This window comes from Dama dama, chromosome 10, assembly GCF_033118175.1.
Source record: "Dama dama isolate Ldn47 chromosome 10, ASM3311817v1, whole genome shotgun sequence".
In the NCBI taxonomy this organism is placed as follows: domain Eukaryota; kingdom Metazoa; phylum Chordata; class Mammalia; order Artiodactyla; family Cervidae; genus Dama; species Dama dama.
The window spans coordinates 32,461,221-32,485,599 of record NC_083690.1 but is presented as its reverse complement, the minus strand read 5'-3'; the positions used below and the strand labels follow the sequence as shown (position 1 = coordinate 32,485,599).

Genomic DNA, 24,379 nt, shown 5'->3' with positions numbered 1-24,379 from the left:
ATGGTGGAGTCCCTTCATTGTTCACCTGAAGCTGTCACAACATTGTCAATCAGCTATACTCCGATAAAAACAGTAAAAGAAAAAAAAAAAACAAGAAAAGAATCTATGAAGCAGAATGCTAAACAAATCTTGCAAAATATAGAAGATTCACTACAAAAAACAAACAAGCAAAATACAGAAAAAAATAAAATTTCAGTCTCATATCCTCAGTGAATGTGGCTGTCCTGATGTCAAGTCTGTCGCCTTGTTTTCCCTATGAAGATACTCTTATCGGTCGGAACATCCAGGTGGACGCAGGGCTTGTCAATTCCTATCACTAGACCTAAAAGCAATAGTGAGTCATGACCAAAGGACTCTCTGAAATCCATGCATTCATTTATTAATACAATTAATACTGCTGGAGCTCCTGCTCTATTACCATGTGGCAGGCCTTGGGGAGGCAGAAGGAAAAGAAAGACATAGAGAAGTCATTCTGAATTCTGTGTCCCTCAGCGTGAAGGCAGGTGGGACCATAGACATGCCCGCCTCTGAATCCACCACAGCCAACCCACCACACACACTCACTCAACACTCACTCACTCATTCATTCACTCAGTGTAAGTGCTATGAACCAGGATCTTTTTGGTCACTGGAGGTACAGCTATGAACAAACCGATGTCCCTGCCCTCAGGGAGCTTACACTCTAGGGGATGGGGGAGACCAGCCACACAGTGTAAGACAGCAGACACGATAAAACGGGCGATGGGATGGAAAGAGAGGGGTGTGTGTTGTGTAGCTCTCTTTAGCAGTGGTCCCCAATCTTTTTGGCACCGGGGACCAGATTCACGGAAGAAAATCTTTCCACGGACGGGGGTGGGGGATGGTTTGGGGATGATTCAAACACATTACATTTCTTGTGCATTTTATTTCTATTATTATTACATCAGCTCCATCTTGGATCATCAGGCATTAGACCCCAGAGGTTGGGGTCCCCTGCCTTAGGGGGATCAGGAAAGGCCTGAGAAAGTCACCTTTGAGCAGAGGTCATGATCAGGTGAAGGAATGAGACACAAGATCTGAGAGCCATGCAAAGATCTGCAGAAAGACTCTAAGACCTCGAGGAAAGAGGCAGTGCAAGGGTGGTCTGGCTTTAGAGCCTATGTTTTCAATGCCTCCTAGCCCCTTCCAACTTGTCCCTGCATGGTCCTTCCCTTGTCATTGGTGTGTATGAACTTTGAAGGCATTACACGAAGTGAAATGAGTCAGACAGAAAAAGACAAATACCATATGATCTCATTTATATGTGGAATCTAAAAGAAAAAAAAAAAATCTCATAGAATGAGAATACATGATGAGTGGTGACTGATTGGTGGTTGCCAGACCTGAGAGCAGGCTGTGGGGTGGAGTAGTGCCAAATGGATGAAGGGGTCAAAAGATACCAACTTCCAATTATAAAATACATAAATGATGGGGACATGATGTACAGCATGGTAACTATGGTCAATAATACTGTATTTTACATTTGAAAGTTTCTATGAGTGAATTTTCATTGAAAGTTTCTAAGAGTGAATTTTCAAAGTCCTCATCAGAAGAAAGAAAAAGTGTCTAACCATGTATGGCGACAGGTGTTAAGTAGATGATCCTGCTGGGTACTTCACAATGTTTACAAATATCAAATCATTAGTCGTACACCTGAACCTGACACCATAGTATTAATCGCTGTCAGTTACACCTCCGTGAAAAATGTAAGTGACATCAGCTGATGACATGGCAGTGTTATTCCCATGAAAGCTTCCAGGAAAGCAAAATCGTTGGTTTCTGGGGGGGTGTAGGGGGGTGGGCGTGGGGGGGTGATTGCTTCTGTGGTTGCAAAGCTGAAGCTCAGAGACCCAGGAGCCGCGCTGAGGTTGGAAGGGAACCAGGAGAGCACGGTGACCTAGAACTGCTGTGAAGACAGTCGCTGCAGACAGAAGGGACGAGCCATTGTGCCCTTTGCTATTGAATCTTGAGTCAAATGAGCAAAGGGAAGTGACCATCGGATGTGGTGGAAGGGAGATGGCTGCTGACTTTGGCAAGAGTGTTTCCATGGGTGGTGAAGACAAGGACTTGGTCACTGTGAGTGAATGAGACACCAGCAGACTAAGAGGACCCGGGCTCCGAAAGGGAGCCGAGGCCTGGGGAGGCAGCCAAAGGGGGCGGCAGGCCTGGGGAGAGCATCTTTAAAAGCATGGGAGCTTTGGCAAGACAGGTGAGTCCCCTACTTATGATCCTTCAAGTTGGGAACTTTCACAGATGTGAATGTGTGTTTGCACGTCTGTTCACGTCTGGCACACACTGTCACCTGTGTGCCTCCTCTACAAGCGGTTGTGCCTCTGTGTACTTTGTACAGAACTGTTTTTTGTGTTTGTTCTTTATGTATCATTTGTGTGAAAATATTGTAAACCTGTTACAATATAGTATTATAAGCTGATCGCGTTATTGAGAGTTGGGTACCTAGACTAACTTTGTTGCACTTAGGAACAACATTGGACTTAAGAACACACTCTTGGGACGTCCCTGGTGGCCCAGTGGTAAAGAATCTGCCTGCCAATGCATGGGACAAGGGTTCCAACCATGTGGGGTCCAGGAAGATCCCACATGCTACAGAGCAAATAAGCCTGGGTGCCACAGCTACTGAGGCTGTGCCCTAAAGCTCGTGCTCTGCAAAGAGAAGCCACAGCAACGGGAAGCCGGCAAACCACAACTAGAGAGTAGCGCCCTGCTTGCCTCGACTGGAGAAAGCCCTCTTGCAACAGTGAAGACCCAGCAGAGCCCCAAATAAATAAATTTAAAAAAACAAACACGCTCTCTGAACGGAGCTATCTTCATAAGCTAATGGTAACGGCTCTGGAAAGAGGGAGAAAACTGGCAGACAGAACATGAAAACTGCAGGAGGGGCCTGTGTTCCACTGGTGACATAAGTCTTAGATGGGGGCCGGACGTTGTCATCCATCCTGTAGGGTGGGAAGGCAGAAAATATGTGCAAAATGCAACTGGACAAGCAGATAACAAGGCGGCCAATTCGGGACATTTTCCCACGGCTTTAATTTCTCAGTAAACCATGATGTCAGACAGCCTGAGGAGGAGGGGGTGAGAGGTTGGCAGGTGTGGAAGAATCCACTCTGGAGTTGTAGGGGGACACCCAGGTGGTGCTGAGGTTCCACCTGAGAACGGCAATCATGAATTGAAAGGGAGAGCCGACACCCCTGGAGAGTGGTCTTCTGCAACCGTGTTTAGCACTGAGCATGAGAGAGAGCTTGACATTTGAGTTGGAGGCATTTAGGATGGTGGGAGGAGGAGCGGGGTATGAGGATGTATGCGGGCAAAGGAGGGGCTGTAAGGATAGGTGTGGACTCCAAGCTGGACCAGGAAGGGGGTGGACATACAAGAGGTAGAACAGAAAAGTGGCAACATCAATGGGCCGGAGGACTCAATGGTATCAAAATAAGGGTATGAGAGGAAGTGAGCGGAAACGTGGTGATGGTTGCCTTGGTGATGGTTGCCCTCTGCAGGTGGAAATCTTCTTGCATCTTAGGGATGACGCTGAGGTCAGTCATTATCTTGTTCATGTACTAGGGCTTGTGATGGATAAGGGCCAGGACCAGGACAGAGTCCTAGGAAGTGACTCGCTAATGCAGGAAACTCTAATGAGTCAACTTCAATTGATGTCCTCTAAGAATGTGGGATCGGAGAAGGCAATGGCACCCCACTCCAGTACTCTTGCCTGGAAAATCCCATGGACGGAGGAGCCTGGTAGGCTGCAGTCCATGGGGTCACTAGGAGATGGACACGACTAAGCAACTTCACTTTCCCTTTTCACTTTCATGCATTGGAGAAGGAAATGGCAACCCACTCCAGTGTTCTTGTCTGGAGAATCCCAGGGATGGGGGAGCCTGGTGGTCTACCGTCTACGGGGTCGCACAGAGTCGGACGCGACTGAAGCGACTTAGCAGCAGCAGCAAGAATGTGGGGTAGAAGTCAAACTAAGCTGAACCAGGAATAATGAACGTCAATCTCAGGGGAAGAACCTGGTACCAGATGGGAATTGAAAGAGGATCCAGAGCAGGGCATGTGGAGCTAGAAGTAAGTAGAAATCAGAGGACATAGAAGATGCAGTATGGATGTGTCCATGTGTAGACACGTCCATGTGTAGACACGTCAGTGCACAAAGGCTCAGCTGATCTTCTGAATTCCCCAGTGTCCCCACTGGTTCCAAGTTCAGGTGTGTCTTTTGACGGCAGTAAGCTGCCGCTGACAGCAGCACAGTCCCACGGGGGGTGAACAACTCAGTGTGAAGTAGAGGAGAGTGGGGCAGTCCAGGTCAGGGGCCACTGGGCGGAGCCACGCTGGGCTGTGGCCACTTCTGAGGGTTCAGGTGAGAAACAGACTGCGAGCCCCACTCCTCCCAACACAGTATTTACAGGGCAATGAGGTAGTCAAGGCGATGATGTGAAGTGAGGGCATCTAGGAATGCCGGGTTCTAGACCCAGCTCTGCCACAAAAATAGTAAACAAATTCAAGAGTAATTTGACTTTGGGAGATCCAGTAACTGCCAAAGAATGTTGGGAGGTGCTATGATCTAGAACAGTGTGTTTCAAATATTAGTGCGCCTAACACTGGGCTGAAGGAAGCACAAGCTGGAATCAAGATTGCTGGGGGAAATATCAATAATCTCAGATATGCAGATGACACCACCCTTATGGCAGAAAGTGAAGAAGAACTAAAGAGCCTCTTGATGAAAGTGAAAGAGGAGAGTGAAAAAGTTGGCTTAAAGCTCAACATTCAGAAAACTAAGATCATGGCATCTGGTCCCATCACTTCATGGGAAATAGATGGGGAAACAGTGGGAACAGTGGCTGACTATTTTTCTGGGCTCCAAAATCACTGCAGATGGTGATTGCAGACATGAAATTAAAAGATGCTTACTCCTTGGAAGGAAAGTTATGACCAACCTAGACAGCGTATTATAGAGCAGAGACATTACTTTGCCAACAAAGGTCCATCTAGTCAAGGCTATGGTTTTTCCAGTGGTCATGTATGAATGTGAGAGTTGGACTATAAAGAAAACTGAGCACCGAAAAATTGATGCTTTTGAACTGTGGTGTTGGAGAAGACTCTTGAAAGTCCCTTGGACTGCAAGGAGATCCAACCAGTCCATCCTAAAGCAGATCAGTCCTGGGTGTTCGTTGGTAGGACTGATGTTGAAGCTGAAACTCCAATACTTTGGCCACCTGATGCGAAGAGCTGACTCACTGGAAAAGACTCTGATGTTGGGAAAGATTGAGGGCAGGAGGAGAAGGGGATGGTGGAGGATGAGATGGTTGGATGGCATCACTGACTCAATGGACATGGGTTTGGGTGGACTCTGGGAGTTGGATTGACAGGGAGGCCTGGCATGCTGCAGTTCATGGAGTCACAAAGAGTCGGACATGACTGAGCAACTGAACAGAATTGAACTGAAGAATTACCCCCCAAGCTTGGTTCTTGTTCTGCTTTTTGCCATGCCCAACAGCATGTGAGATCTCAGTTCCCCAACCAGGGATCAAACCCACACTCACTGCAGTGGAGGTACAGAGTCTTAACCACTGGACCCCCAGGGAAGTCCCCAGCAAGCTTGTTAAAGTACAGGTCCCTAGTCTGGTGACTCATATCGTGTGTCAGGAACAGAGCCCATGTATTTCATTTCTAACCAGCTCCCAGGGGATGCAGATGCTACTAAACCCTGGACCACACTTTGGTGTGGGAGAGAGAGATCAGGAACATGGGTGGTCAAAGGACACAAAAAGGAGAGAGACAGGCTGAAGATACTCACCAAGGGCTTCACAATTTGTGAAGCTGTCCTTCATGGTACGGTAGTCAACCCCTTCAGAACTCAAGGTAAGACTGGATTGTGGAAGCCTGCTATATCACAGTGATTAGTTTGGGCTGCTTCCTACAGGCAATAACTTTTGAGAGTGGAGGTGATGACAGAATGAGAATAATGTCATAGGAATGTTATTTTGGCAGCAAATGGCAATAAAGACTGGAGTCATCACAAGGGAGATGGGAAGGAAGGTTATTAGTCACTAAGAAGTGGGAGGATTGTAATAAGACATGGAACAGAGAGAAACTTACTTTCAAACAGGGAACCAAGTTTGAATCTGGGAAAAGATTAAAAAAAAAAAAAAAAGATCAATAGGGGTGGATGACAAATTCACTGCAAGGAAACAAGTGATGGAAGAGCTTATGATGACTGAGGACTTTTGATCTTCTGATCTTTTATCTGGCAATGGCAACCCACTCCATTACTCTTGCCTGGAAAATCCCATGGACGGAGGAGCCTGGTAGGCTTCGGTCCATGGGGTCGCTAAGAGTCGGACATGACTGAGTGACTTCACTTTTACTTTTCAGTTTCATGCATTGGAGAAGGAAATGGCAACCCACTCCAGTGTTCTTGCCTGGAGAATCCCAGGGATGGGAGAGCCTGGTGGTCTGCCGTCTATGGGGTCGCACAGAGATGGACACGACTGATGCGACTTAGCAGCAGCAGATCTTTTATCTTTGGTACCATTTTAGAGAAAAGTCACCAGGAATATACTTTCCTTTGTTCAGATATGGAATCAGAGACAAGCAATAAGAAGTGAACTTGCAAAGAACATCTGGTTTATCAAATAAGAAACACAGTTCTTCAAAGTAAAATGCCATAAAATTACTGGTTTTACAGTTAGCCCATTCATGGTGGAAAAGGTTCTTTGAACACGAGTGTCATATCCACAAACGTCACATCGTGGACTTCCCTGACAGTTCAGCGGTTAAGATTCTGTGCTTCCTGGGGACCCAGGTTCAATCCCTGGTCAGGGAACTAAATCCTACATGCCATGAGGTATAGCCAAACCCACCCCCAAAACAAAAACCACATCATACCAGAGCCTTAGGCATCAGAAATGTGAAAGTCAGAGACAAGCCTGTTTCTTTGCGAGCCTGGAAGGGTGGGTGGATGAATGCAAGGATGACCATGCCAGTTTTGGTTCTCTTGGGTTCTGGTTCCATGCCTGATTGCTTTGCCTTTATTTTCTGATGCTGGGACTTGATGTGCACGATGGTAACTCCTACTCGTGCCAGAAGTGTCTGCTTAGTTTGTTTCTCTCCTACATTCTTGTTCTGAATAAAGAGATAGTGAAGCAGAGTGGGAAGAGCGCAGAGCAGGGGTCAGGAGACTGCACATGGGGACATGACAAGTCATTAACTATGCACCTCAGGCCCCTCTTGATGAGGAAATTAGCTCCACAGTTTCCCAGGTAGCTTCCAGTTGTTGTTGTTTAGTTGCTAAATCATGTCTGACTCTGTGTGACCCCATGGACTGCTGCCTTCAGGCTCCTCTGTCCTCCACTATCTCCCAGAGCTTGCTCAAACTCAGATCCATTGAGTCCTTGTTGCTATCTAACCATCTCATCCTCTCCTCTTTTTGCTCCCAATCTTTCCCAGCATCAGCATCTTTTCCAGCGAGTCGGTTCTTCTCATTAGGTGGCCAAAGTATTGGAGCCTCAGCTTCAGCATCAGTCCTTCCAGTGAATATTCAGGGTTGATTCCCTTTAAGATTGATTGGTTTGATATCCCTGCAGTCCAAGGGCCTCTCAAGAGTCTTCTCCAGCACCACGATTCAAAAACATCAATTCTTTGGTGCTCAGCCTTCTCTATGGTCCAACTCTCACAGCCCTACATAACGACTATTGTAGCTTCCAGAGCTGACAACAAACAGAGCTAGGATACTAGCTCCATTCCTGGTATGTTGGTAGATGCTTTCTTTCAAATACATCCTTTGTCTCCAGAGCATATCAACCTCATTATGAACTGTATACTCCACAGGACTACTGGGGAATGTCAACACCTTGCCAACATCCTGCCTTTCCACCCCACCATCCCATTCTTCCCCTCTGCACATCTCTTATTTTCTTCTCCTCTCTTCCCTTCATTTCCCTTCATTCCTGTGCCCATCTCTTTTGCCCTTCCCTCCATCATAGATGCACACTTAAGCTCTCTCTCTTGCTCTCCCCTTCTGCACAGGAATAATAGAAATTACCCACGTGTGTGCCCTCCTCCCCACATTTTCCTGTATCAAAAGTTTTCCTTGCAAGCGGACTTCCCTGGTGGTCCAGTGGTTAGACTTCACCTTCCAGTGCGGGAGGTGGGGCTTCGATTCCTGGTTGAGGGGCTAAGACCCCACATGTCTCAGGGTCAAAAAACCAAAACATAAAACAGAAGCAATATTGTAACAAGTTAAGGACTTTAAAATGGTATACATTTTTTTTTAAATCTCCTAATTTTTTTTTAAATAAAATTTTCCTCACTAAATCTGCTACCAGTAGGTGAAATGTTAACATCCAAGATATGCTGTTTTGCACAGAGACAGTCTCTACAGAAGCCTTTTATGGAAATGTGAATCGTCCCCCAAAGGGCAGTGGTATACTCATGTTTGCTGATTCGTCAGATGTCCATCAGGCAGCTCCCTAAGCACCAAAGCACGGGAGGAAGCGTTTCTGAATTGATCAGGACTCAGAGGGGCAAAGGCTGCTGGACCCTGGCCAGTCTTGGCTGCAGAGAGATCCTGCCCTCTCTTCGGCAGAGAAAAGACAAGCTCTGAGCCCAACTCCATGTTACTGTGTAGCTTAGCCCAAAGCCACCATCTTCTGAGTTCTTAGAGCCAATTATAACATCAGACATGGGAAAAGGTTCTCATCAAACTCTAGAATGATGACTTTTGGAGTACCAGGCAGAGGGGAACAGAAGCAAGAGGAAAGAGACTAATGGAAGCAGATCTACTCTACAGTGTCGCCCACGGCCAGCCAAGGACGAGAGCAAGTAACTCACGATTAGACAGTAAATTGAGACAGTCCAGGCTTCTGCCTGGGATTCCAACTTAATTATTAGTAATATCCCCTTCACTTTGGAAAGTGTCACAGCACAGATCAAAAATAATATGCTCCTCCATTCATACTGAATGTTTCCCAAGGACTCAGACTAACCGGCTCCCTCCTGTCTTTACCATGCAGTCTTTCACAGTCTTTCATTTTTTTTTCGGTCTTAGCTGAAGCCAGTCAAGTCCAGCCCACTTCATCTGACTAAAATACACACATGCAAAGCAGTTAGGCAGTTGTGTAGAGCTGGAGCAGCCGTTATCCCAAATCAAGACTCCCAAGTGTACTCTTGGATCCAGAGCCTCAGAGCTTAGCGAGTTGACCTTGACCTTTGGCTGTTGGCCTGGGGGTGGCACCTATCCTAAAATGTTGCAGGCAAAGCTTTATGCTTTGAGACCCATAGGGATGAAATCAGTTTAGGATGTGTGTGTGCGTGCTCAGTTGTGTTCAATTCTTTTTGACCCCATGGGCTGTAACCCCACCAGCCTCCTCCATCCATGGGATTTTCCAGGCAAGAATACTGCAGTGGCTATTTCCTCCTCCAGGGGATCTTCCCCACCCAGGGATTGAACCCATGTCTCTGAATTGGCAGGCAGGTTGTTTAACACTGCGCCAGCTGGGAAGCCCCCAGCTTAGGACAGAAATGCTTAAAACCAGAAGTGACAGAAAGGTTTCCACGTTAGGTATTGCTGCAGAAAAGTCTGATGATTGTTCAGGGATTTCTTAACCCAGGCCCTCGTGGCCAATCGGCAGTGATGACCGTCATCCTTAAGGTTACAAGTGGGAGGCACTGACTCCCTCCCCTGCAGTAACAGCTGTGATATTCAGTCTCGTCATTGGTCAATGAACAGGATTTCTACCTCCTTCTTCTCACTCGGAAGAATTCTTGTCCCCAATAGGACGATAACTTCCTCATCCTGGCTCTGCAAGAACTCCTTTTTATGAGATCCTGGAGGCTCAGAGCAGCTATCTACCATCCAAAACAGCCTCCGCGTTCATCTTCAGCGAAGGATCTCCAGCTCTTTTGCAAACAAGCATTATTACAACCACTTTATAAAACCTAGACAGAGAGAGCTCCCTGGTGCCTCTTAGGAGTGGTCCAGGGTGGCAGGCTTCTTAGCAGGCCACACACGAGAACTTCTCCTTCCCTCCCCCCGCACCCCTTCTCATGGAAGGAGCCAGGAGGGCAAGAAACCCAGAGCCTGCAAGTCACAAGTCAAAGGAAGGGTAGACAGAAGACAGCCACAAAGGGCAGGGTGCTAGACTAAGTGAAACTGAAAGCGTTAGTTGCTCAGTCTTGTCTGACTCTTTGTGACCCCGTGGACTATGGCCTGCCAAGCTCCTCTATCCATGGGATTCTCCAGGCAAGAAAACTTGAGTAAATAGCCATTCCCTTCCACAGGGGATCTTCCCAACCCAGGTTTCAAAGTCGGTCTCCTGCACGGCAGGCAGATTCTTTACTATCTGAGCCACCAGGGAAGCCTGAACCCTCTCCTTTGCCTCTTGCTCTCCTCCTCTTCTCATGGAAGGAGCCAGGAGGGCAAGAAACCCAGAGCCTGCAAGTCAGGCCAAAGGAAGGATAGCGAGAAGACAGCCACAACGGCAGGTCCTAGAATAAATCATGGCCCAAAGATAGGTCCATGTCCTAATCCTCAGAACTCACAAGTGTTTCTTCATATGGTAGAAGAATCTTCACATATATGAGTATGCTAATGAGTTTGACATGGGGAGATGATCTTGCATTATCTCGGTGGGCCCTAAATGCAATCATATGTATGCTTCTAGCTGCCAGAATTCTTTGGCTTGTGGCCGCTTGGTCACAAGCGTCACTTTGCCTTGTGTGTGTGTGTGTGTGTGTGTGTGTGTGTGTAAAATCTCTCTCTGCTTCCCTCTTATAAGCATACATATGACTGTATTTAGGGCCCACCCAGATAATCCAGAACTGTATGATACCTTCATTCTGACACCGTGAAATTGATTTCAGAATTTGGCCTCCAGAACCATATGAAAATGAATATATTCAGTCATCCACTTGATGGTGAATTGTTACCATAGCACAGGAGACTAAAGCAGGCCATCCAACTCTTTCGTGAATTCCTGGACCGTAACCCCACCAGGTTCCTCTGTCCATGGGATTTCCCAGGCAAGAATACTGGAGGGGGTTGCCATTTCCTTCTCCAGAGGATCTTCCCAAGTCAGGGATCAAACCCATGTCTCCTGCATTGGCAGGAGGATTCTTTACCGCTGAGTCACCAGGGAAGCCCCTTCTATTGTTTAAGTCACCAAGTTCACGGTACTTTGTAACTGCAGCCCAAAGAGATGAATACACCGACCTGAGTCAAGAAGATGAGAAAGAGTTGTCAAAACAGGCACCCAGTTGTCAAACCAGGAGAGCATCTCTTTCAGGGAGAAAGGCCCGGGAACTTCTAGGAAGCATTATTGTTTAGTACTCATTTCTAGAGGCTTTGCTGTGACACCAACCATCAGTGAATCTTCTGTTTCACACAAACACCCGTGGATTTATCTGCTTGGGAATCGAGTATACACTGCCTATTTGCTGCCTGTAGGTAGAGAGAAGTGAACTGAACTGAGACCTACAAAGGGACAGGAAATGGGGACCAGAGGAGGCCACAAGACAGACACGAAGCCTCTTCAGAATCCCAGAGACGTTTGCAAGAGAACTGCTGTGATTTCCCTACCAAACAGTGAAGTGACAATTCAGGGGACCTGAAAACTCAGGGACTCTACCAGTTGTAGGACAGACAGGCTACATTCTCACTAACGTCACAGCCGAAGCAGGAGTCCAAATCACTCCTTGGGGGCTTGGGACAGTGCTTGGGACAGGGCTTGGGACAGTGAGTTGAGCGTCTGCTTGACAGCTGCACCAGTTTCCGAGCCTCGGAGCTCCAGCTGCGGCTGGCAAGGCCAGCTGCGCCTTGCCTGGATCCCTGCTAGACTTTCCTCCCTCTCTGGGGAGCGCTGTTGCCCACAAGGGGGCGCCTGCCTCCCCGCGCCCTTCCTGGAAATCCTCCCGGGAGGGAGGCTCCCCTGCCCAGCGCCTGACCTTGGAGGTGCCTGGGAGAAAGGGAGATCAAAGAAAGTAAAGTGCTCCTTCCTGGTACTTCAATCAGGGAGAGAAGCAATTAAAATATGAATTAATCTAAGTGAGATGGAAATGCAGATGTAGAACAAGAGCATCTCCATCACCTTGAACCTGCGCTGCACGCAGTTGAGCTCCTGTGATTAAAGACATTTTCATGCCATTAAAAACCTTCTCTTCTAATGTTACAAACGCTCTGTCAGTCAAATGCCCTGAGCAGCCTCGGTGAGGACTGCCCTCTCCTCGGTTACTTTCCTTGATCCTTTCAGAGGGATGAGGGGGGGCTCCTAGGAGGGGTCAAGGAGGGCTTGGGGAATGAGGGGAATGCAGGACACTGAGCTGAATGGAAAGAGCGCTCCATGCGTCTGCTCTCAAACAGATCCTGCCTCGTTCTTGATTCTTTTGTGCAGCCTGAGTCCTGGCTGCCCAGATGGTACTGGGAGACAGAACTGGGAAATTACCCTTGTGGCTTCCTGCCAGCTTCTTTGATATGGGTGATAACTGTCGTGTGTATTTCCAGAATTTTGCCTCTGCTTCTCTATGGTCCTGGTGGCTCAGTCAGTAAAGAATCTGCCCGCAGTGTAGGAGACCTGACTGTGATCCCTGAGTCAGGAAGATCCCCTGGAGAAGGGAATGGCTACCCACTCCAGTATTATTGACTGGAGAATCCATGGACAGAGGGCCTGGCGGGCTACAGTCCATGGGGTCGCAAAGAGTCGGACACGACCAAGTGACTGACACCTTCTCTATAGTCTTAAGGACCCTCCATTGATGCTCTGCAGGCAGGGTGAGGCTGTGACCCCAGAGGGAGGGGTGCACGTAAGGGAATGTCTGCTGAAACGTCTTTACACCACTGGGCCTTCCAAGCCCGCCATTCACGCTCTTGTCTTAGATTTGGCTCCTCCTGTGTGCACACCTAATCTCTTACTTTGCCTTTTTCTGGTTATACATTCTCCACTTGCTGTGGTCACCAATATCCATCAATCTCAGGCTGCGAAGCTTGGAATTCGAAAGAACTCATCCTGAATCCACTTTTGGCACTTTCCAGAGCGAGTGCTCCGTCCAGCCCATGGGAACAGCTGACCCATCCTGGTCTGGATCTGAGACGGATTTTCGCTCTCCTTCTCTGACTCTCCTTAAGGCAGGCCCTCCAATCGGGCTGGCGCCAGTGCAAACTAGAACCTGTTGTAAGGCCTGCTCTGCGAATAAGCCAGGAAAGAGCATCCTCCAGGAAAGAGGAGCTTGTGAGGTGTACTCTGGGTGGGGTAGTGGCAGTTGACAGTTAACTCAGCTTCTTCTCTGCCCTTCTGTCTCCAGAAGGTCCTGTTTGGGCCATGCAAGACACAGGTCCCAAGGGCACCTAGGATTCAGTGAATGAGTGCCTCTTACTCCAGGACCTTTTAAGAGATGGTCAGAAGTTTAATGTTCATACACACCTAAACCACTGTGTGTGTGTATGTGTGTGGGTGTGTGTGTGTACAGTCGCTCAGTTGTGTCCGACTCTCTGCGGCCTCATGGACTGTGGCCCACCAGGCTCCTCTGTCTATGGGATCCTCCAGGCAAGAACACTAGAGTGGGTTGCCATTTTCTCCTCCAGAGGATCTTCCTGATTCAGGAATCAAACCCCCATCTCCTGCATTGGTAGGCAGATTCTTTACCACCAGTGTCACCTGGGAAGCCCAAACCACAGTGGGCAACATTAAATGACAAGATTTGTTGTGCAAATGGTGTCAAAAGCCCTGCATTTTCATCGCGAATTTTCTACAGCGTTCTGACTTAGACAAATGCAAAGCAAAATGCTCCCCAAGCTTCCTCTTCACCTCCTAGACGTTCTAAGAAGCAGAAAGCGCGCTGCCATACTATGACACCACTCTCCTTTGGGCCCGCCTCTGCTTGCTGCAGCCGATAGGATGCTGCATGTTACGTTGATTCAATTGTGTTCAACTCTGTGCGACACTATGGTCTGTGGCCTGCCAGGCTCCTCTGTCTATGGGATTCTCCAGGCAAGGATACTGGAGTGGGTTGCCATTCCCTTTTCTGTGGGATCTTCCTGACCCAGGGATGGAACCCACATCTTATATCTCCTGAATTGGCAGGCAGGCTCTTTACCACTAGCGTCAAAATAGGCTATCACTCAAATCCATTCCTCTTGTGGGCCTCCCAGGGAGAAAGATGTCCTCTAGGCAGAAGGTACTCCCAGCCCCTAGAGGGGAGATCTACAAAAAGGCCTCCTTTCTAATCTGAATACTTAAGCTGTGGTTGTTGTCTCGTCACTCAGTCCTGTCTGACTCTTTGTGACCTCATGGACTGTAGCCTTGCCAGGCTGCTCTGTCCATGAGATTTCCCAGTCAAGAATCCTGGAGTGCGTAGACATTCCCTTCCCCAGGGGATCTAGCCAACCCAGGGATCAAACCCACACCTCCTGCACTGGCAGACAGATTGTTTGCCACTGAGCCACCTGAGAAACCCTCAGTACGGAGACCAGAGTTTTATTTCACCTGCTCGGGTGGACTTGTACCCCTATCGCTGGACAGTAGCAGGAACCAAGGGACCCGGAATGGAGAACACTTTACTTTCTTTCCTCTAAATGCAGCTGACACCTGGTCTGTGGCTGGTGGGTAAACTCCCAGCATTCTAGAAACAATGAGCAATGTGCTAAAATCACTGCAGTTGATAACTTCTCATTAGTCAATAAGCCCTACTTAATCTACATGGAATTTCTGCAACATGAGACTCCAGCCACTGCATCCCAAATGTCTGCTTGTGTGCGTGCATGCGTACACGCGTGCCTGTGCACAAGTGCCATTCGAAAATGAGAACAGTCCTGTCATCAGGGAGATGGATTAGACCATAATTGATTTTCCATAGACAAATGCTTTAAATTTTGGTAAACCCTTTGTAACATCTTAGTCAAATTAAACAGCCCTTTCAAGTCAGATTTATAGTCCATAGGATTCCACTTAACTTAGACAAGCGATGCAATTTCAGGGCAATTTAAAGGGTATTTCATTTAGAGACAGAACCAATCCTTGTCAAGGCCCTGGAGGTAACAAGAAATCTTCCTCCTCTCGTTTGCTTGGAAGAAGTTGCAGTCCAGTCCATGGGGGCTGAGCAGCTCGTGGAGAACTGTGAGCGGCTTAGGGTAGTATATTTCACCACTCAGGTTCATTGAAGGGGAAATGACCAAAGGGAGGGCATGGAAAAGATGGAAGGACCTTCTTATAACATCCAGAGCCTTTCTCAGACTTAGGAGAAAGTATCCAGTCTGGGTACACAAATGACTACAAGGTCCTTCTTCATTTCAGGCTGCAGCAGATCTGAGCACTGGCTGGATTTCTGCCCCCAGTCGTCCCCTGGACCTTGGTGCTCTTGAGCAATATGCAACCTGAGCAACTGTACACAGTGGCCCTGGGAGGATGACATTAGGAACTTTATACATATTACCTTCCTTCATGTACACCACACTAAGAGGTTTAAACTGCTGTCCCGATTTGACAAATACAGACTGCTGGGAGAGATGAAACAGTGTTCGTAGAAACGTAGGTTGAGCTAGGATTCTAGCCCAAGTCTGTCTGATTCTAAAATCCAAGCTGTCTCCTAATTCGCCATGGACTGTGAATACAGCTGAAGGGCCTGGAAACCTTATTCTAGGGTCAGATGAAGACCTGGTGTGAGCCTCATATCTTTGACAGCGCTGTTGGAAAGGGGAGAGGGTATCCTCAGGTGCATGCTCAGTCATGTCCAACTCTTTGTGATCCCATGGACTGTAACCCTGCCAGGCTCCTCTGTCCATGGGGTTTCCCAGTCCAGACTCCTGGAGTGGGTTGCCATTCCCTTCTCAGGTGCTCATCCGGTTTCCACCACAATGCTCCTGCATTTGTGAGTGTACTAACTTTTGTCTGTCCTCAAAGTTCTGCCTCACATCGAGCTGAAACTCCCATTGCCCCCAAAGAAAGACTAGTGTCTGGACCAACGATTTCAGGTCCCTGTTCCATGGGACCCACTGGAAAAGCCGGAAAGAGAGAGGAGACTGGGAGCCATTTTACCCTTGAGTCTTCATCTGCTCTGGAAAAATGCAGCTAAAAGTCCTTGTTACACTGTTATGTATTATTATATACCCTATAATATATTGGCATATATTTACATATGTTCATGTTGAATTTTAATGTACTAAATTTTCAATACAATTGACAATGTTAGTTTTTAAGCAATACTTATTCCATTTAAAAGGCCGTCTTTCCTGCTGAAACTATAACTCTTTTAATGTATTTTTTAAAAAACATTATTTATTAAATGAAAGAACACAATCAATAGCTGTGTTTGTGTGTGTGTGTGTGTATGCATCTGTGTGCATGGTTTTACTGTAGCTGGTTTTTTATAACTCCTTTGACTTGGACAAAATTTAAAATTGGCAAGTCTTTGTCAGTATTATGGACATTTGCACATGTGTTTTTATGTGTGGGTGTGGTTTACATATACGGGTCCATGGTCCCAATATAAAAAGATGCCTTACCCATAAGGAAATAACATTCAATGAGGGCCAGTTCTGTCATTTAACACTCAGGATAACATTGCAAGATACACATCTCTAATTCAAGAAAATGCCATTTCTCAAAGAATTTCTATTTCTTGCCCAATCTTTCACAGGTAGCTGAAGGTTCGAACCTAAGTCCCTCTGATGCCAAAATACCAAGACTTTTGGTTTGTTTGTTTTGATGTTTTTTTCTCACTTTACCAGGTTATTTAATAGCTTCCTTTCATTCCTGTAGTTCCATAGGGGTGTACTCAGAGGAAATTTGCTGTCTTCAAATATAATTGGTAAATTTCATTCATTCTTTTCCTTGGTGCTCACAATGTCAAATACTGGTGTCTACAGAAAACATGTTTGACGAACTTGGACAGATGCTTGAAATCTATAACTCAATGTAACCAAAAGAACTATTGGAAAATTTAAACCACATTCCATTTGCTTCTTGGTTTCAGGGATCAGTGATTCTTAGGAGTTCTTAGGTCCATTGGAAATTAAATTCCATAAAGGCACAACATTCTGTTCTGTTTTATTCACTGCTGTACTTTCTACAATCTAGGCCATAATAAACACTCAAAAAGTGTTTTCCGCACCATATACAAAAGTAAACTGAAAATGGCTTAAAGACTTAAGTATAAGACATGACATCATAAAACTCCTAGAGAAGAACATAGGCAAAACATTCTCTGACATAAATTGTACCAATGTTTTCTTAGGTCAGTCTCATGAGCCAATAGAAATAAGAGCAAAAATAAACAAATAGGATCTAATCAAACTTACAAGCTCTTGCACAGCAAGAGAAACCATAACCAAAGTGAAGGGACAACCTAAGGAATGGGAGAAAATACTTGCAAAAGATGTAACAGACAAGGCTTAATTTCCAAAATTAAGCTCATACAAACAACATGTACAACTCAGTAACAAGAAAAGCAAACAACCCAATTGAAAAATGGACAGAAGACCTAAGTAGATATTTCTCCAAAGAAGACACACAGATGACCAACAGGCCCATGAAAAGATGCTCAACATCACTAATTATTACAGAAATGCAAATCAAAAACAACAATGAGGTACCACTTCGCACTGATCAGAATGGCCAGCATTGAAAATTCTGGATCTATCTTCCCAGAAAAATGAACAGAGCCTCATGGACAATACTGCGCATGGCATTTTCAGGTTCAATGATCCCCAGAACCTTCTCTGTGATACACAAAAGCAGAGGCTATTTTCTCTGAAGAAATATCACTTGACACTTACCGGGATGGGAAGGGCAAGGCTCTTTGGCTCTGGACTTTTTCTTCTATGTGGATGGGCACCTGGATGGTGTGAGGTTATCAACAGTTCAGATCATCCATTGTTTCAGCTATTTGATCTGAAGGGCTGGAGTCTTTCTGGAGCTGAGAGGTAAAAAGAAGAATAACATCCATCATTCAATGAGGTTATATAGTCTGCCAGGCACTATATTATACATTTTATGTATAATTGATCGAATCCTTATGTTAACCTTACCAGATAAGTATTGTTATGCCTAGTTTTCATTTTTTTAATTGAGGTTTAATTCACATATAAGATTATTTTAGTTTCAGGTGTACAACATAATGATTTGATATTTATATATTTTGAGAAAGGATCACCATAGTAAGTCTAATTAACCTCTGTCACCATATATAGTTACAATCTTGTTTCCTTTTTTTCCTTGCAATGAGAACTTTTAAGATCTAATTTCTTAGCAACTTTTAAATATATACCACAGTATTATTCACTGTAGTCACCATGCTATATGTTATATCCTTGTGATTTATTTTTTTTGTGATTGGAAGTTTGTAGCTTTTGACCCCCTTCACCCATATAACCCACCTAATCACCAATCATCAGTTTAATAGTCAGACTTTGAAAATCCAGAGCCAGTTGTTTCCATGGTTTGACAAAATAGTGAAAGCATAAGAACATCAGGATCCAACATGGTTTGTGAAGTGGGGTTTCCTGACTGCCATTCTTTCATATATATATATATACACACACACAAAGCAAGTACCCAAATCTGAATTGATATGACTTGTGGACTTAAATTTTTTTCATTTTTTATTATGAAAAATTTCAAACACACACAAATGTGGAGAAAACAGTATGATGAAGCACCATATTGCCTCAGCAACCGTCAGTTCCTGTCAATCTTATTTTATCTACCCAGATGTATTTTCATTGCAATTTTTTGCATCTTTTCCTTGATGCCCTCAAAATGCATCCCAATAAAGACATTCCAATTGAGGCAATCTGACTCATGGTTAAGGTAGCCATCACTTTTTTTTTTACATATACTTTAAAGAGCAAGAATCTGTGGACAACACAATCTGCTCATTCAATCTAAAGAGACTGCACTTTTAAGTGATGCGCATGCCAGTAAGAGAAGACCCACCACCAACACAAGTAGACTGAGACAGTCTTTCTTTCAGTCTGGCTCAGTGTAGGCTCAGTGTAGGGATCTGTTGAGTCAAGCTGTATTCCCCAAAGTAGTTGGGTCTCTTGTATTAGTTTCACTAGGGTAGTTCTGGTTCTTTAGTTGTAACAGAGCTTGGTAATGAGAGGCCACCTGAGAAGCAATTAAACTAAACCAGAAAATCTTTCCTGTTCATTTCGTCTTGTCCTTAAATAGCTTACACATCAATTGAACTGGGAAGAGCTCATGGTGGTTTATGATGATTGCTCCAGTAGGGGTCAGCGCCTAATGAGTTGGGTACTTATCTGTGACCCCGACAAGATGACTGTAAATGAACAGATAAGAGGACCGATGGGACTAGTTCTCGAGGCTGCCCACAGAATCAAGACAACAGAAGCCAGTGGAGTTGGTTTCTCAGTTTTCTACTGCAAAGGAGAAGCTGATGGAGTCGGGTACATCAAAACACCTAGGGTTTTTTAGTTAGAAAAAATAAGGTGCTTATCTTAGCTCTTGACAAACTGCAAGATGTCTATTCAACCCACTCTTTTTGGAGGACACAAGGCTTTCTCTTGGGCTTCCCAGGTGGCACTAGAGGTAAAGAATCTGCCTGCCAATGTAGGAGATTTAGGTTCCATCCCTGGGTAGGGAAGATCCCCTGGAGTAGGTAATGGCACCCTAGTCCAGTATTCTTTCCCGGAAAAATTTATGGGCAGAGGAGCCTGGCAGGCTACAGTCCATGGGGCTTGAAAGAGTCAGACACAACTGGGCAAATGGCTTCCTCTTATTTTTTCACGATATCTGGTAATTTATGGTCACCACCAAATGATTCTGTTGAGGCAGGTAGCTTCACCTATTACAGAGGTGCCAATGTCAGTCCAGACACATACTAATATGGCAAAAGAATCAAAAAAATCTTAGTAAAAGTGCATTTTCAGAGTAAACAGGTAAACATCATACTGATATATTATGGCATAATCAAAATTCTCAATAATTGACAAACTAGAACAAGACTCTCCTTTTTTCTCCCATTTCATAGCTCTATGAGCTAAATTTTCCCTTTTTTAATGCTGCATAACAAACAACCAAATCTCAGTGACTTGCATCAGCAAATATTTGTTTTAAGCTTGTGGCTTGACATTTGGCTGTGGTTTGGCTGATCTTAGGTGGACTACAGTCCACGGGGTCACAAAGAGTCAGACAGGACTGAGAATTCACGCATCATCACTTCACCAGAGAGAAGATACGAGAAAGGTGGACCTCGGAGATGAGCTGGAGTAATGTTTTGCATGCTCTTCTACTCACCCTGGGTGATTAGCATCCCCTAAGACAAGCCTCATGAATGCACATGGCTATAGCAGGAATGACTGGCAGTGACTGGGACTCAGGAAATATTTGCATAAGCTTGAGGAGTGGTGGCAACTGACACTCAGCCTTGGTGTCAAAGAGATGACAGAGGATGATGATGACTGAGATCATGTCTCATCTAGAAGAGGGACTTTTCATTAATTAGCTCTAGCTAACTGCCAAGCACAAATGTGGGGCTTATGTTGTCAGACACAATTTTCTCGGAGAAACCAGAAATCTCGACAGCATCTCCTAATCTCTTAATGGTGACAAGGATAATAAATTCTACTACAAGAAAGAAAGAGAGGGAGGGAGCATGGGAGGAAGGATACCATGCGTAGGTCCAACACTGTGAGTCAAGCAAAAGCCATTCGCAAGCCAAGGACCACTGGGATGGCCCATGTGTGGTCCCCATGAATGTGATGGCTCCTTGACCCCATGGCAGGGCTGGACACAGCATGATACTGAGCATGGAAAAGTATGGTTATTCCCAGCTTCTCCTGGGTCAGACCATCACACAACATCCTCATTATTTTGGGAGAAGTGACAAGAAACCCATACACAGCTAACCCATATTCAAACATACATACCTAAATGCATTGTTGAAGCAAAGCATACATGATTGAGGAATGATTTGCTCCTTTGAATCACCCATGCTATTACTCCCAGGAGTAAGGATAACAGAATTTAATATCAATATTTAATTTCAAATCCATGAGCTCAACAGGGAAAGGAGCATGTGTTTATGGGATGTCTGTTGGAGGTCAGCCCTCTGTGGGGCACTGCATAAACCGTGGGAAGGCAGGTCCTTAATAAGCTGGCACTTCAGTGGGGTCAGTGGTAGAAAGACTGGTCACTCTGGGGATGGCCAGCTGCCTGGCCCCAGGCCTGTTCTCACCTCCCGGGCTGTGTGCCTTAAGCAATCGACTTAACCTCCTAAGCCTCCATGGAAAGCTGATTACTTCTCTGATTTGCTGAATGAATTTGAGATCGTATATTTAAAGGCCCAAATTCAATACCTGGTGCTTATTATTAATAGATATTGGGAAAACTTTATAACATTTATTTTCCTCCATTTGCTCATCCACATAAAAGGAAATAATAAGAGTTCTTGGCTCAGAACATTGATATAAGTAGTAAATGAGATAATCTATATACAATACTTAAAACTGGACACTCAGTATTTTATAAATACATATATAGTGTTCTGGAGAAGACTCTTGAGAGTGCCTTGGACAGCAAGGAGATCAAACCAGTCAGTCCTAAAGGAAATCAACCCTGAATATTCACTGGAAGGACTGATACTGAAGCTGATGTTCCAATACTTTGGCCACCTGATTTGAAGAGACAATTCATTGGAGAAGACTCTGATGCTGGGAAAGACTGAGCCAGAAGGAGAAGGGGATGAAGAGGATGAGATGGTTGGATGGCATCACTGACTCAATGCATATGAGTCTGAGCAAACTCTAGGAGATGGTGAAAGACAGGGAAGCCTGGCATGCTGCAGTCCATGGGGTCACAAAGACACGACTTAGTGACTCAACAACAACAACTGTATATATATAGTTGTTATGTGTGTGTGTGTGTATGTGTGTGTGTGTCTGTGTGTATATTCAATACTTATTACTGTTATTATTATGTAGACTTCATTATGAGGAATAAAAAAAAATCTATCAGCATCATAATGGGTCATCCATGCCCCAAATATTGTCTTCTACCGTATCCGCAGGTTCAGATCCTTGGAAGATGATCACATAAACATGCCCACATATTTAAGAAGAATGAATTAAGCTAAGGAAAGAGAAATCTCCAGGGAGAGAGGTATCCTGGCCTCCACATATTCTAATGACCTTTTTGGCCCCGTTTTTCCTGAGCACAGCTTTCCAACCAGAACTGCATTAGAGCAGGACCCTCAGAAGCTTGAGGGCGTGCAGACCCATGCGAAGGGGCTAAAGGGTTGTTGAGGTAAGGAGGGCAGTCAAGGAAAGAGACCTTCTTGAATGCAGAAAACAAGCTGCATAATTTTGCATTAGCCTCACTTCTCAGGTTGTAAATTACATTCTTTTGGGAGGATTGAAAATGAGAAAAATAGGCGAGCTGGATTCTTTTGGGTTATCAGTCATGTGTCTCCGAGGAAAGAGCTTAATTTCTTTAGTCCTCAGTTTCCCCATTTACAACAACATTTAATTGTCTGAAACGTATTCTGAGATTTCTGGAAGAGAAGTACATCATAAGACCAAACGATTCCCATGATCCTTTGGGGTCCCCGCGGCTGGTACTCGGGCGGCTCCTGCTGCACATGTCAGGGAAAGGATGCGCTCCGGAGGGCCGTTACGACCCAGAAGGATGCGGATGTGCGATTAGGGCCGCGGGGGAGCAGAGAGAGCGCAGAATGGCGATTTCGGGGGCTGCTTAGTGGCGAGCTCCTCCTCACGAAGGAAAGGCTGGCAGAAAGCTTTGTTTCCTACGAACAGAATCCCCAGAACAAGAAGAGGAGGTGAGAAGCTGGCTTAAGTGGGGTTTCTCATGGAGGGAAGCTTCAGCTGAGAAGCGGAGGTTGCCATCTGCCGCCTCCCTGCTGTTTCCTGGCTGAGAACGAGCTCCCCACAGCGCGGCCTGTTCTGGAACTTGAATCATGAGAAGCAGCTGGGCTACACCTCCTTCGGCATCAGGTAAGGACTTTCTCTAGGCCGTCAGGACTTGCGTGAGCTGCCTTGCATAGTGATGGCGTGGGGGTGGGGGCGGGGCGGGGTGGAGTGGAGTCTGCTGAGTGGCTAATGGCTTGGAAAAGTCACCTTCCAAAAAGTATCTGGCTGTCAGAGAGAGTGAAGTTAAGTCAAAATGAGAAAAACAAGCATTGTATAAGATTGCTTATATGTGGAGTCTAGAAAGATGGTTCAGATGAAACTATATGCAAAGCAAAAATGGAGACACAGAAAGTAGAGAACAACCTATTGAACCCCACGCGGGTGAAAGGGAGTGGGATGGATTGGGAGATTTAGATTGGCATATGCACACTACTTGGAGAAGGGCATGGCAACCCACTCCAGCATTCTTGCCTGGAGAATCCCATGGACAGAGGAGCCTGGTGGGTTACTGTCCATAGAGTTGCAAAGAGTCAGACACGACTGAGTGACTGACAGACACAAACATGCACACTGGGTGCCTGTGTGCTGTTGCTTCAGTAGCGTTCGACTCTTTGTGACCCTCTGTTCGTGGGATTCTCCAGGCAGGAACACTGGAGTGGGTTGCCATGCTCCCCTCCACATAGACACTACTATAAATAAGGATGGGGAGGGAGGCAGGAGGGGGGATTGGGATGGGGAACACCTGTAAATCCATGGCTGATTCATGTCAATGTATGACAAAAACCACTACAATATTGAAAAGTAATTAGCCTCCAACTAATAAAAATAAATGGGAAAAAAAATAACAAAATTAATATAAAAAAATAAATAAATAAATAAGTAATGAGACTATTGTGTGTCACACAGGGAACTCTACTGCATGCTCTGTGGTGGCCTAAATGGGAAAGAAATCCACAAAGAGGGAATAAATGTATATGTGGGGGCTTCCCAGGTGGTGCTAGTGGTAAAGAACCCACCTGCCAATGCAAGAGACATAAGAAACATGGGTTCAATCCCAGGGTGGGGAAGATTCCCTGGAGGAGGGCATGGTGACCCATTCCAATATTTTTGCCTGGAGAATCCCATGGATAGAAGAGCCTGGTGGGCTACAATCCACATGGTTTCAAAGAGTTGGACACAACTGAAGTGACTTAACATGCATATGTATACGCATGATTCACTTTTCTGTATGGCAGAAACCAATGCAACATTGTAAAGCAACTACACTCTCATAAAAATTAATTTAAAAAAAAGTACCTCTGGGTTTGTGGGCATAAAAGAAACATGAGGGAAGAGCTGGATTCCAATGACAGGAGCATACATGCACCCACATCCTGTTACATGTGTCTGACCAAACACACACGTATAAACACAGACCTAACATACATGTAGGGAGTTGCTGGAACTCATGTCTTCAAGAAAAGAAGAGTG

General features: G+C 45.6%; 1 long non-coding RNA gene across 2 annotated transcripts in view; it reads right to left on the bottom strand.

The window, feature by feature from the left end:
* LOC133063694 (uncharacterized) overlaps positions 1–24,379 on the bottom strand; it is a 541,214-nt gene that overhangs the window by 166,730 nt on the left and 350,105 nt on the right. For both annotated transcript variants that reach the window (XR_009694475.1, XR_009694476.1), the window contains one exon: positions 17,798–17,937. This is a non-coding gene — a long non-coding RNA (uncharacterized LOC133063694). The remainder of the gene's footprint in view (positions 1–17,797; positions 17,938–24,379) is intronic.